General features: G+C 37.3%; 1 protein-coding gene across 2 annotated transcripts in view; it reads left to right on the forward strand.

Moving 5' to 3' along the window:
* The window catches only part of PLAG1 (PLAG1 zinc finger), a 71,346-nt gene that overhangs the window by 8,506 nt on the left and 41,687 nt on the right, over positions 1 to 21,153 (forward strand). Inside the window, exon 2 of one of the 2 annotated variants that reach the window (XM_021005944.2) lies at positions 13,190 to 13,323. The exons of the other annotated variant lie outside the window; for it this stretch is intronic. The gene's annotated coding sequence lies outside the window, so the exon portion shown is untranslated. The remainder of the gene's footprint in view (positions 1 to 13,189; positions 13,324 to 21,153) is intronic. 2 annotated transcript variants of the gene reach the window in all.

Genomic DNA, 21,153 nt, shown 5'->3' on the forward strand with positions numbered 1-21,153 from the left:
ATATTTTAAAGATTAGATAATATATAACAAATAGTTTTTAATAGCATGATAAAATTTGCCAGGGTTTAAAATATTCTGTTGTGGGGGTTTTTTGCTGTTTATTAAAAGAAGTGAGAAATAGGTGGGAATTGTTTCTTGATATAAAAATGTTTTGTAATCTGTTACCTTATTTAAAATACATTTTCACTTATAACCATTCATATAACCATTTTCAGGATATTTTTAAAACTTTTAAAAGCTTATGTATTTCATAAATGTTACAGGTAATGTTTTCTTTAATAAACTTTCATAATTAGCAATAGCATAGTCTGTGAGTATAATATAGCCAAATCCAAGCAACTTTTAAAAAAATTGTATTTGTTGAAAAATATCTTTTCCTTTAATAAAACCACTCTTCCCAAGTGTCATGTTATAGAAGAAGTTATTAACTTAAGGTTCACAATGTAACAATATTTTTAAATTATAATTTTTATTGTTATCCTAACTCATGGTAAGAATGACATTATTTTTAAAGTATGGGATATGAATCAGGTAAGTACCTGGCGAGGTCCTTGAATTATATTCAGCAGGTGTAGAAGGAAAGGAGGGAGGGTGGAAGGCAAACTTTTTAGTTTATTCATGAATCAGTCCTCAGAGATGATAATTGAGTTTCTAACTAAATGTGTTATTATCAAACTGCAATTTTACACATTCTTTAGATGACTTATCTAAAAGACAGAATCATGTGAGAATGTAAAGGAACTATTTAATTGGCACCAAGTACCCTTGGGCTCTTAAGAAGTTACTGCATATTCAGTTTTATATCTGTGTACAGTCATTTGTGTGTATAGCTGTGCTTTGGCTATGCTTATATGTATTTCATTCTCAGTGCTGCCACCCTGTGTATGGCAATACCTGTCTATGGCAGTACTGTGTTGCTCTGATTTTTCAGTGCCATGTTGTCAAACTATACTGCTCTATATTCTTATCTGAAGAGATCAGTCTTAAAATTGAAAAGGTATTTAGATTTCCTTTGCTTTTGTGTTTGATTCTATATTATTCAAGGTGAAAAGGCACAGAATTAAAACCTCTAACATTTAAAAGCTAAAAATGGAGTTCAGGAGCACTTTTTAAAGATAGTTCTCAGATATGTCTGTCATTGCCTAAATCAGGTTGCCTTTACACTGACTTAAGGTCAGTTTTGAAGTTTGTTAAAAGGAAAACAAAATTTCTTGTCCTCTAAAGGTGGGAACTATTATTATTATTATTATTATTATTATTTTTACTGAACTTTTGTTTCCCCAAGCTAAAAAAAGTTTGTTGTTTCTGTTTCAGTGAATCTAAGTGTACTGGTTAATTTAATGTGATAGCCATTTACTAATATCTGTTAATCAAAACTACCTGTTAAACTTAATATTCCATTATTTCTTGAAGTATGAGATAATTCCTTGTCATGTGACAATTATTTGTATGGTACAGTACAGTAATTTTACAGTAATTTTCTAAGTACTTTCACAAACACCTCTTTTGATCCTCATAACAAACCTGTGAGGTCAAGTCAGAAGTAATATGAGAGGGATAGTAACAGTTCTGGATTTTAGAATTTGGACACTGATCTTGAATTTCCTCTGTTAAATTGCGATAGTTCTTTTTGCCTGATTTATAAAAAATGAAATTCGTAGGAAATAAATTCAAAATTGCTAATAAAGTAAAAATGTTAATCAGTTTAATAAGCTTACTGTTTATTTTCATATCTCTTATTAGAATTTTTCAGAAGTAAAGATAGTTAAATGTTTAAGTTATAGAGAATGTTATGTACTTACTAATTTTTTAAAGTTCTAATTAAGGAATCATAACCTTATTGAAACGGAATATTTAATTAAGAACATTTTAGAGGAAAGGAATCAAAAACAATTGTTTTATTTCGTTTTTAAGGTAGAAATAGTTTTCTGATGTAATTTTCCTAATTTAACTGAAGAAAAGCAATAGCAAAATATTGTGAGTTTAGAATGGGTAGTGACTGCTTTCTAAATTCTTAATCTGAATCTTAATTTATGAAAAAATGTGGTAAAGTAAATTAAAATTAAGCTTTTAAATATTTATTGCCCAGTAAATCTAACTAATCCTAAATGCCAGACATTTAGATTAGAATTGCTATTGATAACTCTTGCTTCCCACAGGACTTGAAGGAGCACAATACTTAGTTGGGTATTGTCTGACTTATTATGAATTTAAACTTAGGGGACTCTGAATTCTACAGGTTTTGTTACCTATAAAGATATATCTGCATAGATTTGGGCAATTTGGAACGTCTTCACCTTTCTCCTACTAAGGATAACTTGGTTTGTGTAGAAAATGTTGTATTTCACTATTTAATCAGCATTGATCTGTATTGAAGCATTATAACTTAGGAGTACTTGCAAGGCATATTCAGAATTACATACAATATTTTATATAAGGTGGTGTGAGAAAATTAAGAGGGTTATTTACAGGGGCAAAGACTCATAAGGTGACAGGATGAATTGTTGACTTGGAATTTACTAGCCGTGCAACTTCAGTTAAGTAATTTAATTTCTTTGGGCCTCAGTTTCTACATCTTCAAATGATATGGTAACATTTATTAGGTCTGTTGTAGTAACATTTGTTGATTCTCTCTCTGATTATAATTCTAACTCCCCAAGTTTCTAGTGTATTGCTAACTATTGGGATACACTGTGCTTTTGTTTCAGAATTAGTGGAATTATTAGTTTTGTATAGTAAAAAATAACAGTTCTCTTTTGAGGAGTCATGATTTGTTGCCAGTTATCATTTTCTTATTAAAATCACAGAGATTGTTATATTTACCAAATTTCAGTCCTATCAGTCTATATAATCTCCTTTTTTGTGGTTAACTTTTTTATCTTTAATGCTATAAAATAATGCTACCATTTTGATTGGGTATTCTTACTTCTTTTCTAACAGATCTTTTTGTGAAGTTTAGCAAATCATACATACTTTGAGGAGGAAAAAAAAATCCCACAAAAGCATTTTGTTACTAATTTTTTATGTTAGTGTAAGGGATAAAGTAAGAATCATACTTATTTTCCCTGTATCAGAGAAAGGGAACAAGCATTTATGAAGTGCCTACTATGTGCCAGGCACTGTGCTAAGCACTTTACAAATATTTCACTTCATCCTCACAACAACCCTGGGAGGTAGGTGTTATTACGATCCTCATTTTACAGTTGAGGCAACTGAGGCACACAGGTTAGGTGACCTGATCAGTGTCACATAGCAAAGTCTGGGGTCAGATTTGAGCTCAGTTATTCTGACTCCAGGCCCAGCATTCTATCAACTTTGCCATCTAATTGAATCAAAACGATCCTCTAACTATGGGAACTTTTCCATTTATGAATAGGTTGTGTTCCAAAAGATTGGAATATGGGAATACATTTTACCATAGAAATTTTATTATGGAGAATGAAGATTAATGAACTAGCCCTCAAAATACAGTTTAACCCAGGGATGGGGAACCTGCAGCCTGGAGGCCACATATGGCCTTCTAGGTCCTTGAGTGTGGCCTTTTGACTGAGTCCAAGTTTTACAGAAATTCCCTCATTTGTTCTGTAAAACCTGGATTCAGGGGACAGCTAGTTGGTACAGTGAATAGAGCTCCAGTCTTGGAGTCAGGAGGACCTGAGTTCAAATCCGTCCTCAGACACTTGACACTTACTAGCTGTATGACCCTAGGCAAGTCACTTAACCCTGATTCCCCCCCCACACACACACACACGAAAAACCCAAAAAAACTTGGACTCAGTCAAAAGGCCGCACCCAAGGACCTAGAAGGCCACATGTGGCCTCGAGGCTACAGGTTCCCCACCCCTGGTTTAACCCATAAAGTATATCTACAACTATTTTGCCATGGAAAAAAGTGTATTCAGTACTACACATTAAAATACTAGGAACATAAGACAATAATAAACCCGCCCCGACTGCCTGCTCCACTCAGCGGAATTGTTGTTCAGTTGTATCCAACTCTTCCTGACCCCATTTGAGATTTTCTTGGCAGAGATACTGGAGTGATTTGCATTTACTTCTCCAGTTCATTTTACAGATGAGGAACCGAGGCAAACAGGATTAAGTGACTTGTCAAGGATCACACAGCTAGTAAGTGTCTGAGGCCAGATTTGAACTCATGAAGATGAGTCTTCCTGATTCTAAGCCCAGTGCTCTGTCCACTGCACCACCTAGCCACCCTACCAGCAAGGAGAGATTTCCTTATTTTTTTCTTTCTCTCTTTTCCATTATATTTAGTGGGTTTCTGTGTTGTAGAGATTGGGGGAGTGAGGACAGTGGGACCTAGTGGGGATGGGGATTAATTATGGTGGCTCATAATGGATAAAGGGAAGGGGAGGTCTGTAAGTTTTTCTTCCTCTCTCCTCCCCTTTCTTCTCCCTCAGTTTCACTGGCTGGCCTTCATGGCGATGACAAAGTCCCTATGCTTCATGAGTTTGTATGTGCAGAAATGATCATAATGTGAGATAGATGTGGTGCCATTAAAAAAGCACCAAAAATACTGTTGGAATTCAGAAGAGTAATGGATTACTGAGAAAAAAGTAATTTGTTTTGACTTTTTGGCCATTGTGTTGTAGTGGAAAGAGAGCTGGATTAGGAATCAGAAAGACTGGGTTTGAATCTTGAGTCTGTCACTTGTGTGATGTGAGGCAAGTCACTAAACCACTGGGTCTTAGTTTCATTATCTGTAAAATGAGGTGGTTGGATAGATGACCAGCCTCCAAAGTTCCTTCTGTCTTTAAATCTAAAAATCTTGTAGAGCAGGGGTTCTTAACCTTCTTTTGTGTCGTAGATCCCTTTGGCAGTCTGATAAGTGTCTGTGGCTCCCTTCTCAGAATAATTAATGTTTTTAAATGCATAAAATACAATACATAGAATTGCAGAGGAAACCAATTATATTGCAATATAGTCATCAAAATGCATTAAAAAATTCATGGACCCCAGGCTAGGAACCCCTGCTCTTTCCCAATATACTACTTGTCAAAATAATATGATTTCCTTATTGGGGTTGCTTATCAAGGACAGGGAAGTTAAAGGTTGAAACCCAGGAAAAGAAATAATGAGAGAAAAGAGAAGAGTAAACATAATGAGGCTATAGCTTCTGTCTCCTCCTTAAGAGGTCTTTATTCCAAATACTTCCCCAGAACATCTCAACCACTCATGGACAGTTCCTCCAGAAGAGTTATTTTTTCCCCTGCACATTGGGATCTCTGCTCCTCCTTCCTTATTGGAAACCCTTGTTCCCTGCTGCTTTGAAACTACCTCAATACTTTAGAACTCACAGGATCTTTTTTTACCCTAATAAATGCTTATGAATGAACAGTGCTTTTTATGTAGACAATTGAAGACTCATAAGATGGAAGGGATTTTAGAGGTGATAGTCTAATCCCCTTATTTTATAGTTGAGAAAACTGAGCCGTCTGAGATCTCTGACTTACCCAAAAGCCCATGGCTAATTAATGAAAAGCAAGGATTAGAATCTTGTCTTCTGGACCTCAGTCCATTGTGCTTTCTCCTGCATTATAGCATGCTGAACTAAGGTGTAATGGAAAGAACAATGGGCTTAGAATCAAAAAACTTACATTCAAGTTTCCTCTGTACCACTTACTAGTTATGTGACTATAGGGAAGCCACTTAACCACCATGAATTTATTTATTCATTTGTAAATGGGAATAACAATAAGTCTTACCACTCATGAGTGTCTTTGAAGGATTAAATTGAAGATCTGTTAACGGGTAATATCAAGCAGAATGGATGGCTTCAGTGGGGTACGACACATTACCAATTAAGACTTAAAAGCTACATAAAGTATCCCATCTGGGAGCTGTATGACCAGAAAAGAAGATGGGCTGGTCATGTGATGAGAGCAAGGAATAACTGATGGACATTACATGTGTGTTCACTTAATGTTAAGCAATGTAAAGCATGGTTCTCAGCACTTAAATGTGGACTGACTGTTTGGATATTTATGAAAATATGTAAATGAGCCATTGAGGTTGAGATTCGTAGGTAGATAGGTTGCAACAAAGGCTCAAAGTATTATCTACCCCAGAGTTGTGAGAAAGTGTTTTGTAAACCAAAAAGTACTGTATAAATACTGCTATCTTCTTTCCCAGAATCAACATCACACAAAAACAGGGTATAGTTCTTAGCAACATAGTCTCCTTAGTCCAGTCTACATTTATCTCTTCTCAGTGTGACATGACACCTTATTCTTAGTACACTAAGAAATTATTCCCCACCTTTGGTACCTGCTATTGTGTTCATTTGGATTTTATTTCAATGTACCTAATTTATTCTCAAGGAATAATTTACACCTTGAGTAACCATCACACATTACACGTATTTTAATTGACATGTATATAGACCACAAATACTTACAAAATTTAGAGCTTAATAGAATAAAATATGTAAATTGCCTGGTGACCTTTTTGTCAAGAGCATATTTTTCAAATAGATAACATGCATGCCTTAACACACAAATGTTTAAGGTCCATAAACTAGTATGATCCTAATTTGATCCTAATTTCATCTTCCTTGTCATTAACCAACATCTATTAAGCACCCACAAGGTATATGGCATTATATTTGACTGTGAGTTTAAAGTGTCATAGCTAAATATATCTGTAAAGAGCTTATGATCTCCTTGAAAGACACATCTGGCAAATATAGTTAAGATACACTAAGTAAATATTGAATAAGCAACATTGCTAATATACATAATATCTAATGGTACCTCATTTCTCTAGCATCATTAAGCAGGGAGATGTTTCACTAAGTGAATTTTCCATTTAACTGGTGTTTTAGTCTTTCAGGTGCCAAAATTTTTAATTATTTTGCATGGAAAATTTTTTAAAGTATTAACTTATCTTTTTAGAATGTGAGCATATTTAAACTTTTCTTGAGGATGCAGGATTGTCAGTATGAAGATTGTTGAAATTTGGTATTATACGGGAATAATTTAGATACATTGGCCTTTTTGCCACTATACCAAATGGATCCATATTAGTTTTAAATCTTTTAAATTTTTCCTTATGCTTATTATCATTTTTCTGTCTTTTCTTTGGCTATTAGCTGTCACTTCTGTGATGATGACTAGTTAGTAATTCTGTTCAATTCTGCTTGTAGATTGGGAAAGAATGTTTATTAGAATTGTGCCCAGAATAAGAGTAAATAGATGTAGGATTTGAGTGATCTTTCTTCCACTTACCAGCTTTGTGATTCTGCACAAATCACTTCATTTTTCTGATCTCTATTTCCTCGTCTATATAGTGGGCGTAATACTTATGTTGCCTGCTTCATAGGGTTGTAACGAAAGCCTTGTGTAAATTTCAAAGTTCCTTATAAACATGAACTCATTGGTTGTTAGGAAGAACCTGAGGTGCCTGTCTGTGAATAAAATGTGAAGTTTTAGTACAAGCATTTTGTGATGTATCTTTTGGCTTTTCAGAGGCTTTCCTTTCTCTTATTTTGGCATTTTTTACCTATATGCAAGAGAGGGGAGGTTACTGGATATATGAAATTTTATTTACGTTAGATTTATGCTGCACTGCTAATTAGCAATCTTTTTGTGTGTTACTTATTGACTCCTTTCCTACTCTCCACAAGGCCTATTTCTCTTCAAATCCTCTGTTTCAACTCTTCTGAGCAGATGATCCTGCCTTATAATTTACTGAGAGGATTGAGACCATCTGGGTTCCTTTCTGTCTCAACCTCAAAATCTCTGTCTTCATCCATTTTCTCCTCCTTCCTTTCTGTTTCTGAGGATGAGATCTCTTTCCTTCTGACTGAGGCTAACCCAGCTATTTGTGCCCTCAACTCCATTTTTTCCCAAGTTACCCAGGGCATTACTTCATCAGTCTTAATAAGTAAGAAGATGGTAAGAGAGCATCTAGCTGCCCATATAAACTATGTTTTTTAGTACTAAAAATAAGTAGTGGATATTATTGCCAAGTCATAGAGGAACAGGGAAGGTGTTAGAGGACTGGAGATGAATAGATATCTTGGTTTAGGGGAAAAAAAAGTTAGCTTTATTTTCTGGTCAAATCCTAGACCATATAATTAAAGGGATGGTTAAAGATGGTTAATTGGATGCCCATCTAGAAAAGGGGTTATTAAAAACACAAAAACAATAGATCATGACTAAAGGACCTAGAGAACAGGTAAGGAAGCATTCTTCCTTCTCTTGACAGGGAGACAGGGACTGCTTGGGCAGAATGTTGTATTGTCAAGCACAGCTTTTGCATTGAGGATTTTTGCTTAACTTTTTCTTTGAGGGAGGTTTTAGTTAGGGGAGGAGGAGGTATTTCCAGAAATGACTGTGATGTAGAAACTAATGGAAAAGGGAAGCTTCATTGGTACCTATAGTTTCTGTAGTTTGGTGCTGAAAGAGAGCATGATACAATGGAAGAGAATCTAGATTTAGCATCATAAAAATGGGTTTGGATCATGGCTTTACTACTTATTGTGTGACATCCAGCAAATCATTTACTCTCTTGGCCTTGATTTCCTTGTATGTAAAATGATGGAATTGGACTGCATGTTTTCTGTAGTCCCTTTGGGCTATGATCCATATGGCTAGATAATCTCTAAGGTGCCTTTTAGCCCTGAGTCTTTGAACCTATGACCAATAAAATTTGTTAAAAAAAAAGTTATACTAGACTAACTTTATTTCCTTTCTTCATAATTAATAAGTTTGTAGTTGCTATAGATATAGTTTGCCTAGATTTTTACAAAGCACATGGGTAAAGTCTTGCTATTTTGGGGAAAACAATGGAGAGATATGAATTATGCCATAACATAATGAGACTGATTTTTAGCTTATTGAATAGTCCAGCCCAAAGAGTAGTCTTTAGTGATTCATTGTCTTTTGGAAGGAGATGGATTCATGCTTTGCTTAGTGCAGTTTAATATTTTTATCACTGATATTGATAAAGGCATGGGTGTTACGGTTATCAAGTTTGCAGGTAGCACAGAGCCGTGAAGTATAACTAACACAACAAATAATCAAGTTGGAATACCAAAAGATCCTAACAGCCTGGATCACTGGACAAAATTTAATAAAACTTGTGGGAACTACTGAAGAGTGAAGAAAGTAGACATAGAAGAATAATATTATACTATTGCAGTAATGTAAATGAAAATAACACACAGACACACATAAATTAAGATTAGTTGGTATGACCAGCTTTTGTCCTAAAGAATAGATGATAAACACCCTTGCCTTTTTTAAGTAGAGAGGGAGGGAACTATGGGTATGGAATGTTGCCTATATTATCAGATACAGTTATTCTGTAGAATATTTTTAGCTTACTTTTTTATTATCATTATTAACATAAATGTATTGATGCCTTTTGTCTTTATAGCCTATTCTTGGGTGGTGTTGGGGGGGAGGGAGAAGAGCAATTAAACAAAAACATCTTCTCATTTGCTGGTGCATGCAAAGTAGTTCTCTGCTCTTCTGCCATGAGTAGGAGAGAGGTAGTTCTCATTATCTCTTCTCTGAGACCTTATCTGGTTTTTCAGTTCCAAGGTCAGCTTTTTTAGTGGTCTTTTCATTCATGTTGTATTCACTGTGCATGGTTTTTTTGTTTGTTTGTTTCTTTGTTTTGGTTTCTGCTTACTTCATTCTGCATCAGTTCCTAAAAATATTTCAATGTTTCTCTGAATTCCTCCTTCCTTTTTTTTTTTTACTACATAATATTCCAGTACATACATGTACTGTGCCTTTTCCCTCCCACCTATTTCACCTTGGGCAAATATCCATCTTGTTTACAATTTTTTGCTACTAGAAAAATGTTGCTGTGAACATTTTGGTATATAAGTGGTCTTTCCTCATATACTTCCATCTCTTTTATTAAGTGAAACCTGATTTTCCCCTAAAGATACCATATTCCTTATCACTCTACTCAAAGTTGAGTGCATCTTTTCTTATGCTTTCCCTTACTCAAGGGTTTGGAGGAAGAGATAGCATTTTTCTTGCTTGACACTGGCATTGTAGACTCTTGTTGTATGCTATCACTCAGAAATCCCCCTTTTTAAGTTCTTACTAGTAAATATACCCTCAACAAACAATAGATCAACAAACACTTATTAAGTGCCTACTATAAACCAAACATAGAGTAAGCTGCTGGAGAGAGACAGAAAGAAAGAGTTCTTGCCCTCAAGGAACTTACATTCTATCATGGGAGACAAGCACATGTATTTAAAATAAATACGTGAATACAAGATAATTTGGGAGTCCTTATTACCTCTTTCTGCCTTAGCACAGCACCATCCCTGGTTCTGATGACTTGACAGATCTATTGATTGTCACTATTTTTATTCTACCCAGGAATCTGGCCCTATTTACTTTAGTTGTATTAAATCTAAAACTAGCTGAATGAAGTGAGCAGAATCAGGAGAACATTGTACACAGTAACAGTCACACTGTGTGATGACTGACTTTGATAAACTTAGCTTTTCTCTGCAATGCAGTTCCAAAAGACTCACTATGGAAAATGCTATCCACATCTAGAGAAAGAACTTTGGAGTCTGAATGCAGATGGAAGCATACTATTTGCTCTCCTTTTCTTTTGTTGTTTTGTTTTGATTCTTCTTTCTCATGGTTCCTTCCATTGGTTCTCATTCTTCTTTACATTAATGTGAAAATATGCTTAATATGAATGTATAAGTGCAGCCTGTATCAAATTTCATGCCGTCTTGGGGAGCAGAGAAGAGAGGAAGGGGGAGAAAATTTGAAACTCAAAATCTTATGGAAGTGAATGTTGAAAACTAAAAATTAATAAATAATTTAATTTAAAAAAAAAACTAAAACTAGTATAGCCGTTCCATACTGGGTAAGGAGGTTTCTTAGAGAGGGATAGAGGAATTGGGGAGTAGATATATAGGGACTCAGTAAATGTACCAGACAGGATCTATTGGGGGTGGGAGGATGCTACATCTCTTAGTCCCCCTTCTCTGCCACAGACACAGTTCATTGGCAGTACAGTTTTTATATTAATGAGATAACATGTAAAGTGCTTTGCAAACTTTAAAGCACTCCATAAATGCTAGTTGTGTGTGTGTAGTGGTAGTGAGGTGGAGACATTCCTCCAGTCTTCTTTTTTTGGGGGAGGGGATCTAGAGGAGAGGTAATATTTGCCTCCAAGGAACATATATGAATGTGATCCAGAGTAGGTAAGGATAAGGCTGTGGTAAGTAGGGAAGGGGGTCTGCAAATGGGAGGGAAAGGAGAGGAAGGAAAACACAGAAAACTTTATAGCATAGCTCCAGACAGATAGTAAGATCTAGATTGGGCTAATCACATCACACTGAAATATATGAAGGTGAGTGATACAGAATAAGGAGATTGCATCTTCCCACCCCAGGCTTTCTCCAAAACTGAAAAGCCTTTTATTTTTGCAAGTGAGTAGAGGGAGAATGAATAAAGACATCAGGCAACAGGTTGGAAGAGGTAATGTGTCTTCCACAAGAGAAGGTGTTCAGTAGAGATAGGGCAAAGAAAGGGGATATACTTTAATAATCTATGAAGCCCTTGCCTTGAAAGTCTCTCGTACTCTGGTCAAAGAAGGTAGGGTCTGTTTGCCCAAATACCCTGAATGTCAAGCAGGAAGACTGGACAGCAGTGGTGCCATATTTTTCTTAGCTTAAGCAATAGGATCTGACATCTTTGGAGACCAGCATTCAACCATTCTGGGACTGGTTGCCTACCAGCTGCCCATAGTGATGACCTCACATAGGGTAGAGTTTCACCTAAAATGCATTGGTAATACAGCCTTGACAGAATGGGTAATGATATTTCACAGTGTCTTGGAATTCTGAATCTCCTCAAAGCATCTGGGTGCTGTTTCTCTCCTTCCTCAATGATTTTGCCAGTTGATTTAGCTTTCTTGTCTCTTTTCCAGTTTTCATCCTCCATGACTTGATATTTATGTTGTTAACCTTTCTAACACCTCTGACTTACAGGACCTTTGCCTCAACTCTCATGAACATCTCTTTTTACTAATAGTAGGGATAGCTAATATTTATACAGCACTTTAATGTTTACAAAGTATTTCATATGCACCACCTAATTTGAGTGTTAATTAACCCTGTAAAGTAGGAAGTATAGGTATTATTTTCTCCATTTTATAGGAGGTTCACAGAGGTTAAGTACTTGTCTACATGGCACATAGCCCATGTCATAGGAAAGATTCAGACACAAGTCTCTTCCTCATCTCCACAATTACTTCTCTGCTTCTTCTAGCCCAGGGCTTCTTAAACTTTTTTCCACTTGCTATCCCTTTAGTGCTTTTTAAACTGTGTATTGTGACCCCCTCGAGCCCACCTAGGAGTTCATACCTTGGAGCTCACCATTACTTAAAATTGGTCCATCTCTAAGGTCTCAAACTCTTAAAATTTTTCTCTGATTTTCTTCCCATCCTATCCCTTGCTTCTCAAAAACATACCCTTCCTCCTTTTCCTAACCAAGTCCCTTGAGTCTTTCCTCATATTCCAACTTATCACTCTTAAGTTCCCTTTTTGTTGTTAATGTTGTAGAAGAGGATATTCTTCAGGCATGTGTTGGACAAGATAAGGTCCCTTCTAACTCTGTGATTCTCTGATTCCCTCCCTGACTAATCTTGACTTGATGGTTAGCCATTTTGATCTTGAAATCTTCTTTCACTCCTGAATCCCTTTCCTCCTTGCTTTTCCACTGTTTAGGCAGTCAATCAGTAGATATTTATTAAGCACCTGCTATGCGAAAGCACTGTGCTAAGCACTGGGGATACAAAGAAAGGTCAAAGACAGCCCTTGCTCTTGGGGAGCTCACAATTTCAGGAGACAAGATGCAAATAATTGGAAATAATCAATAGAGAGAAGGCCCTAGAATTAAGGGGATCAGGAAAGGTTTCCTGTGGAAATTGAAGGAAGCCAGGGAATCTAGGAGGTTGAGATGAAAAGGGAGAATATTCCATGAGTGGGGGACAGCCCATGAAAATGCCTGGAGTCAAGAGATAGAGTATCTTATTCCAGAAGTAGCAAGGAGGCCAATGTTATTGGATCAGAGAACATGAGGGGAGAAGAGAATAAGGTGTAAGAAGACTGGAAAGCCTGGGCTAGGTTTTGAAGGGCTTTGAATGCCAAACAGATTTCTATTTAATCCTGTAGGTGATAAGAAGCCTCTGAGATTGATTGAGTCGGAGAGTGACATGGTCAGACCTGTGCTTTAGGAAGATCACTTTCACAGCTCAGTGGAGAATGACTTGGAGAGGGGAGAAACTTCTGGAGAAACTATAGTCCAGGTATGAGGTGATGGGCCTACACTGGGGTGGGCAGTAATTTGCAAATCCCCAATCATCCACCTTCTTAGTTCTTACCTCAGAGTTGTAAAGTGGTTAAAGTCACAAAATTATTCTGATTGAGGTTACTAAAGTTTTATGCTAAACTCGCTACTACACAATATGTTCAGTCCCTTATTTTATCCTGTCTCCTATTGGATTGTAAACAGATTGAAGGCAGAAACTATTTCTTCATTAACTTTATATCTACACAGAATAAATTTTCAGATATTTGCTAAATTAGTGTTAAGTGCCATAGTAGTGGCAGAAATTAAACACAGAGTCTAAGGAGGAGATGGTATGTAATTGTTAGAGGAAAAGACTTTAGCACAACAGGAAAAAGGGAATTCACCTCTTTACCTAAGAGAGAAGGAGCTAGAGGAAGATGCAAAAGGGAAGGAAGGAGTTTGAGCACGCATTTTAAGCTAAAGGATAGGATTAAAAGCTTCTGGTAAAGTTAGAAAGAAAGAATACTTAAAAGGAAAGTTGAATCTTAGAGTCTTGAAATTTGAGAACTGGATATTGGTAATGTGCCACCCAATGATTTGTCAGATGTATAATCTGAGACCCAAAAGATAATTGCTCAAAGACAATTAGTGATAGCAAAATCTCGAACTTAAGTCTTTTGTTAACCCGGTGCTCCTTCCATAGAACCACAATGGAAGAGGAAGAAGCACTTGCCCAGAGCAAAGGAGCAATAAATGTGAACCCCCTCCCTCCAATCCCACAAAGGTGGAAGCAGCTTATGTTCTATTTCACTTTTTTTTCCCATGGGAAAATGGCTATTGAGATCTTTCTTTAATTGAGAAGTAAAATAAGAAAGGGCTTGAGAGGAAGAGAATGGGAAACAAAGAAGTTTATAAATCATGGGTTTTTTTTTTAATTTGAAATTCAAGGCTATGGTTATTATTTTTATTTTCAGAGAATTTTGTTCCTTAATAAAATCTTCAGTTGCTATGTTTAGCTTTAGGAGAAATAAATCTAGTTGAGAATGTCCTATAGAAGAAAAACTCTCTCTGCCTCTTTTTTAGATATATGTAGTCATAGCAATGCCACTAAGTATGTGATAGCTTTAGGACCTTACTGATCATTGATTTTCTATAGGCAGATAAGCTGGCTCTGGATGTTTTATGGAAGCTTTGCAGTGACATGGAAGAATTTTCTGCTCCACACCTCTTTCCTCCTTCCTCATTCACTTGCCCAAACAGAACTTAGTGGGCCTTGGAATGCACAATGTGTAGTAAGAGCAATATCTACTCATGCCTGCCAGGAAAGCAGGAGGAGAAGAGAATCATTGTCATTTAAGGGATTTGCTGAGGTTATATAGTCCTCTCAAATCTCACATACCACCCTATTTGGATCTCTCATATGCATTTAACTACAATAAAAGTTATGATATAGCTATATAATTGGTCTTAATCTGTATGGATTATAAAACTCTTAAGGGGCAGAGACCATATCTTATTTCAGTTTTGTGTCCCCAGTACCTAGTCCAGTGCATCATGGGTAGTAGACACTTGTTGTTTGAACTAAATTAAACATAGCAAGAATTTGAGAGAACCAACAAAAATAGTTGGGTTCTTAATAACATACGTTGTTCACCAGTTGACTGCAAATAAAACTGTGTAATGTAGATATGATAGACGCTTTGCATATCCACCATTTTAAACTGTACTGGCTTATCTCTTTGCCTTTGTGTTGCCCTCAACTGAACCCCCCTCACTATCTCTCACTCTAAAGCTTCCCACTCCATACACTGTGCTATCTGGAATGCCTGTTCTGTGGGCAAAAAATTTGCCTTTATTTTAATCTTTTCCTTTTCCACTACTTCTGGCTTCTGGCTTCCACTGAGATCTGGCTTGTTCCTGATGACATAGCCTCTCTGGACATTTTGTCTATCACTGGCTTTATTTTCACTTATTCCACCCCCTTCCACTCCCCCCCCACCCCCACTCACTGGTTGAAATGAAGGAGTTGGAATAACCTTTATCACTTCTGGGTTCTCCCCTACCACCATCACTCAGTAATATTTTCTCCTTTAAGATCAAATCTATCATTCAATCAAGATTTTGGTAGCTGGGACACTCCAGGAAACTCCCCTTCTTTCCTCAGTAAATTCAGTACTTGGCTTGTGGTCTTTCTTTCTTCCCCAGTTCCTGCCCTCATGCAACATACATATTGATAACTTGCTCAAACTCATTAACCTCTCAGTTGCTCAACTCTTCCCATCCCACGAACTACTCCTGCACTCCATTTTAGCTGCATATGGTAATACCTTTGGTTTTGCTATAATACACAAATGCCTCACTTCTATGTTCATGTGAACTCTGAAGTTCCTTTATCCATCACGATCTAGGGTGATTCTATCTATCACTCTGTCCTACAACCCCAAATCCTGTTCTTTGTCTATATGGTGACCTCTAATGCCTTGACCCTTCACTTCTTTCTCAGGTCATCACTCTGCACTAGATATACTCTCCTCTCTTTCCCCATTTTGACTCCTTCACAAATCAGTTCAACTTTATACTCTCTCTTGTCTTGAGTTCCTTGTTGCTTATCTTATCTTAGCACAGATCTTGCCCCACCAAGCCATCACTCTCATCCTCACTCCCTCTGCTTCTACAAAAGTGCTGCTGAGTAAAGCTGGAGAAAATCATGAAACTGCACTGACTGGGGCCACTATTTGTTATATAACATCAGCTGAGCCCTCATCATTAGCAAGGCAGTTCTTTTACACCTTCCTAATTAGCTCTTCATACTGCTCCCCACAGAGGCTTGTCTAAACCTTTTTATCCCTCTTCAGACCTCTCATGTCTCCTCTTCCCCTTACTCTCAGCTGAGAATCTTGCTTCATATTTTAATGGAAAAAATTGAGGCTGTTCTCAGAGGGCTCTCTCTTGTCCCTTCTTCCTTATCTCACCTTACTCAGATGCCTTTTGCCACTATATCTTCTTTCAACCCATGTTTCACGTAATTAGGTGGACCTTCTCCTTGCCAAAGCACATCCCTTTATATTTACAGAGGCAGCTAGGTGGCTCAGTGGGTAGAGCACTGGGCCTAGAGTCAGGAAGACCAGAGTTCATATCTGGCCTCAAATACTTACTATCTCTGTGACCTTGGGTAAGTCACTTAATCTCTGTTTGCCTTAATTCACTGGAGAAGGAAATACCAAACCGCTCCAGTATCTTTGCCAAGAAAACCCTATGGACACTATTGTCATTGTCCAGGGTGTCACAAAGAGTTGGATACAATTGGACGACTGAATAACTACATTTGCAAGTGGTTCCATCCTATCCTGTCTTCTCCAGCAGATTGCCTCCTCTCATTTATCTTCAATCTCACACCCCCCCCACATACACCCCAGTTCCTCAGAAAACTCTCACTTGAGCTATTCATCCCCACTAGTTATAGTCCCATTTCTTTCCTCCCTTTCATGATAAAACTTTTTGAGAAGGCTCTCTATAATAGATGCCTCCACATTTTTTCCTCTTACTCTGTTCTTAACTCTCTGCAGACTGCCTTCTAATCCCATAATTCAATCAAAATTGTTCTCTCCAAAGTTACTAACAATCTCTAATGGTCTTTTTTTCAATCCTCATCTTTCTTGGCCTCACTCTAAACTTTGATACTGCTGTTTACCTTCTTCTTGGTACTCTCTTTTCTCTAGGTCTTTGTGACAGTAGTATATCTTCTCATTCCTTTACTACCTATCTGATTGCTCCCTCTCAGTATCTTTTGCTGGGTCTTTTTCCAGGTCACGTCCACTAATCTTGGGTATCTTGGCTAAGTCATGGGTCTTCTTCTCACTTTCCTCTATACTGTTTCACTTAGTGATATCATCAGATTCCATAGATCCATTTATCTCTATATTGATGATTCTTAAATGTACTTGTCTGACCTTAACCTTTCTGTCATCTCCAGTAGTGTATAGGACATTTCAAACTGGATGTCACATCATAAGCTTAACATGTCCCAAACTGATCTCGTTACCTTTTCTGAAACCCTCCCTTCTTCTTAAGTTCCGTCTTACTGTTAAAGACACCATGATCCTCCTAGTCACTCAGGCTAGCAACCTAGGTGTCATCCTTGACTTTTCACTCTTTCTCACCCCTAATGTCCTTTCTGATGCCAATTTCTATCTATTTTACCTTCATAATATCTCCCTTTCTCTCTGACACTTGCCACCACCCTGGTACAGGCCCTTATCACCTCATACCTGTACTATTACAGTAGCCCTTCTGGTTGATCTGCCTGCCATAAGTCTCCCCAAACTCCAGTCCATTGTCCACTGACAGTGTTCTTCTTAAAGCCAAGTGTGATTATGTCAGCCACCCTGCTCCCCCAGCTGAGCCAACTCCAATGGCTTCCTATCACCTCCAGGCATTCAAAGTCTTTCATAATTTGTTCTCTCCTCCATCCTTCCAGTCTTTTTACACCCTACACTACCCTTCTCCTGTTCCCTCAACATACAATTCTTTAGTCCAGTGACACTGGCTTCCTTGCTCATTCCTTGAACAAGACACTCTATCTCCTGACTCTGGGCATTTTCACTGACTGTTCCTCATCAGAAGATTGATTTATAGTGGTAATTAACTGTATTCAGAGTGCCTTTTGTGATTTAGCAAATTTTCAAACTCACCAGCTACTCATATTGCTCCCTGTTTTGATGTGTGCTGAAGGAAAGCAAACAAAAAGATCTGGAGTTTTAGTAAACTGCACACTTAGTCTAGGTCAACTTTGCAATGTGACAGCAAAAATAACTTCTGCAATATTAGTCTACTTTAAGAGAAGTATAGAGTCCAGAACACATCGGGTAGGAATCGCCCCATATTTTACTTTTATAAGATGAGATCTGGTGTATTTTGTTTAGTTCTAGGTGCTGCAATTTAAGGAATCATTGACAAGCTGGAGAATATCTAGAGAAGAGTGATCTGAATGCTGAGAAGCCGTGAGGTTGTTATTTGAAGGAGCTAAAGATGTTTAGTCAGGAGAAGAAAAGACGCGAGGGCTGGGGAGGAGGAGGAAGAGGAACATTTTAGCTGCCAAAGGCTTTAATTTTTTTTTTGAACTATTGTTATATGCCACCTTCATTTCTAAGTAATAACCCCACTCTTCTGTTTCACAGCAAGTCATCCCTTGGAACAAAGATTTTAAAAGGGGGAAATTTTAGCAAACCCAACATAGAAATTTTTTTTGAGGGTATACAAAATATTACACATTCCTACTCTAAGATTATCTTTGCAAGGCAAAGCCACATTTTCTCAGCTCATCACTGATGGCAAGTTTGGTCATTATAATTACACAAAATTCAGATTTATTATTTTGTTAATATCATTATAGAACATATTATTTTCCTGTTTCTGCTGATATAGTTGGCATCAGTTCATGTGTTTTCCCCTGTGTCTCTCTGAATTCTTCATTATTTATCATTTCTTATGATACAGTGTTATTCCAGTACATTCATGTCCCATAATGTGTTGTCATTTCTCAGTGACTAGCATCTACTTTGTTTCCATTTCTTTACTACCTCAAAAGCTGCTCCTATATTTTGATGTATATATTCCTAGAAGTGAGATCCCCGAGTTATATATTTTTCAAGAGAGAAAAATTAAAGCTGTCCATATAAAGCTGGGAGTCATCCATGTAAAGATAAAAATTAAACCCATTAGAGCTGATGAGGTCATGTAGAAGAGAGGAGAGAAGGAATCATAGGGTACCGTTAGCTACACTTGCATTTGAGGTTGTGATAGGGATGATGATCTAAAGATAGTAGGAATGGTCAGACAGGGGGGAAGAAGGAGAAAAACGAGAGAGATCATTGTCACTAAATTCAGAGTAGAAGTATCTAGAAGGGGAGGGTGAAGAGCATTGTCTAATCCAACAGGAAGGGTGAGGACTGAGGAATGGCTGTCAGGTCTGCAATTAGAAGATCATTGATTTCTGTTAAATGAGGTTTCAGAAACCAAATTGTGAAATGAAAGCTGGATATGTTGTACTTGGGTATGTTGTACTAGGGGATTCTTATTGAGTTATAATTTAAAACTAGATGACCCTTGAGGTCTTCCAAGTCTGAGAGTCTGTGAAACTAATTTAAATATGAACAAAGTCTTATATTTGTGTAAGATTTTATAAGGGGTTTTTATTGGTGTTTGTTTGTTGCTTTTTGGTGAGGCAGTCGGGGTTAAGTGACTTGCCCAAGGTCACACAGATAGTAATTGTCATGTGTCTGAGACAGGATTTGAACTCATGTCCTCCTGACTCTAAGGCCAGAGCTCTATCCAGTGTGCCAACTACCTGCTGCCAGATTTTATAATTTTAAAATTATGTGAGATCAAAAGAGGACTCCACTGAAGTTCAGTCTAGAGCATTGTCATGGTGTAGTTTAACCTTTGGATCTCTAGAGCAACTTCTGGCATGTCACACCTAGCTGGAAAGGCTTAAAGTGTAGACCAGTGACAGATTGCGTTTAGTTGTTAAAGGGTCAGTCTCATCACTGGAAGGCTAACTGCCAAGTAATGTGTTTTTTTTTTCAGCCACAGGCTTATAAAGAGTTAAAATCTCTCTTGGTTGAGGCAGTACACACAGTAATAAAATCATAGGTCCTTGGAATTGTGAAGTACTAATAGTTTTTAAATGTTATCTCATTTGAGCCTCACAACAACTTTGTCAGGTAAGCAGATCAAGATTTGGGATACTCACCTAAAGGAGAAAAACATAATTTAGAAGTTACCTCTATGGCCAGAGCCCCACCAAAACAATAAAACCTTAATTCAGAATAACAGTTAGGAAGTAATGCTGAGGCCTGGCCAGATCTTTTGAAAGTAGGCTTTATAGAACTTACATTGTAAGGGAGAGAAAAGAGACAAATTTATATTAAAAGGTAACTGAACTTACCTTACTTGGGAAAAAAAAACCACTAAGTTTCTAGAAGTCCAGTTATGTCAATAAGCATTTATTAAATACCTAGTATAAGCCAGACACTGTGCTAAATATTGGAGATATAAAGGCAAAAAAGTTTCAAGGAGCTCATGGTCTGATGGGGTAGAGAAAGTGCAAACAATTCAGTGTAAACAAGATATATACAAAATAAATTGGAGACAGCCTTAGAGGGAAGGCACTAACATAAGGAAGACTGGGTTAAGATGTCTATAGAACATCCAATTCAAGCTCTCCAGTAGACATTTGGAGATGTGAGACTTGGTGTTCAAGAGAGAATAGATCTTAGAATTATTGAATAGAGATGATAACTGAATCCATGGGATTCTGGTGAGATCATGGAGTGAAATAATATGTAGGGAGAAGAGAACCCAGGACAGAGGCTTAGAGGAAGCCCAGTGTTAGTGGGCATGGCTTGGATAAAGATCCAGCAAAAGAGACAGAGGAAGAGGTGTCAGACAGGCAAGAGGAGGACCAGGAAGAGAGCAGCAGTGTCATGAAAACCAAGAGAGTATCAAGAAGTGGGTGAATGACAGTGTGTCAGAGACAGTGTCAAAGGCTGCAGAGAAGTCTAGAAGGTTAAAGATGGGGGGGGGGATCATTAGATTTGGCAATTAAGAAATCATTGGTAATTTTGGAGAGCAGTTTTAGTTGAATCCATGAGGTTAGAAGCCAGACTACAGAGGGTTAAGAAGAAAGAAAAAAGGAAGTAGAGGGTACACTGATTGTAGAGAGCCTTCTCAAGGAATTTAGTCACAAAAAGGAGGAGATATATATATATAGGTAGATAGACATAGAGATACAGAGATAGACAGACATATAGGGATATCGGTAGAAAGAATATAGGGAATGCATAGA

The sequence above is a fragment of the Phascolarctos cinereus genome, unplaced genomic scaffold (genome assembly GCF_003287225.1).
Source record: "Phascolarctos cinereus isolate Bilbo 61053 unplaced genomic scaffold, phaCin_HiC Scaffold_4;HRSCAF=312, whole genome shotgun sequence".
NCBI classification, from domain to species: domain Eukaryota; kingdom Metazoa; phylum Chordata; class Mammalia; order Diprotodontia; family Phascolarctidae; genus Phascolarctos; species Phascolarctos cinereus.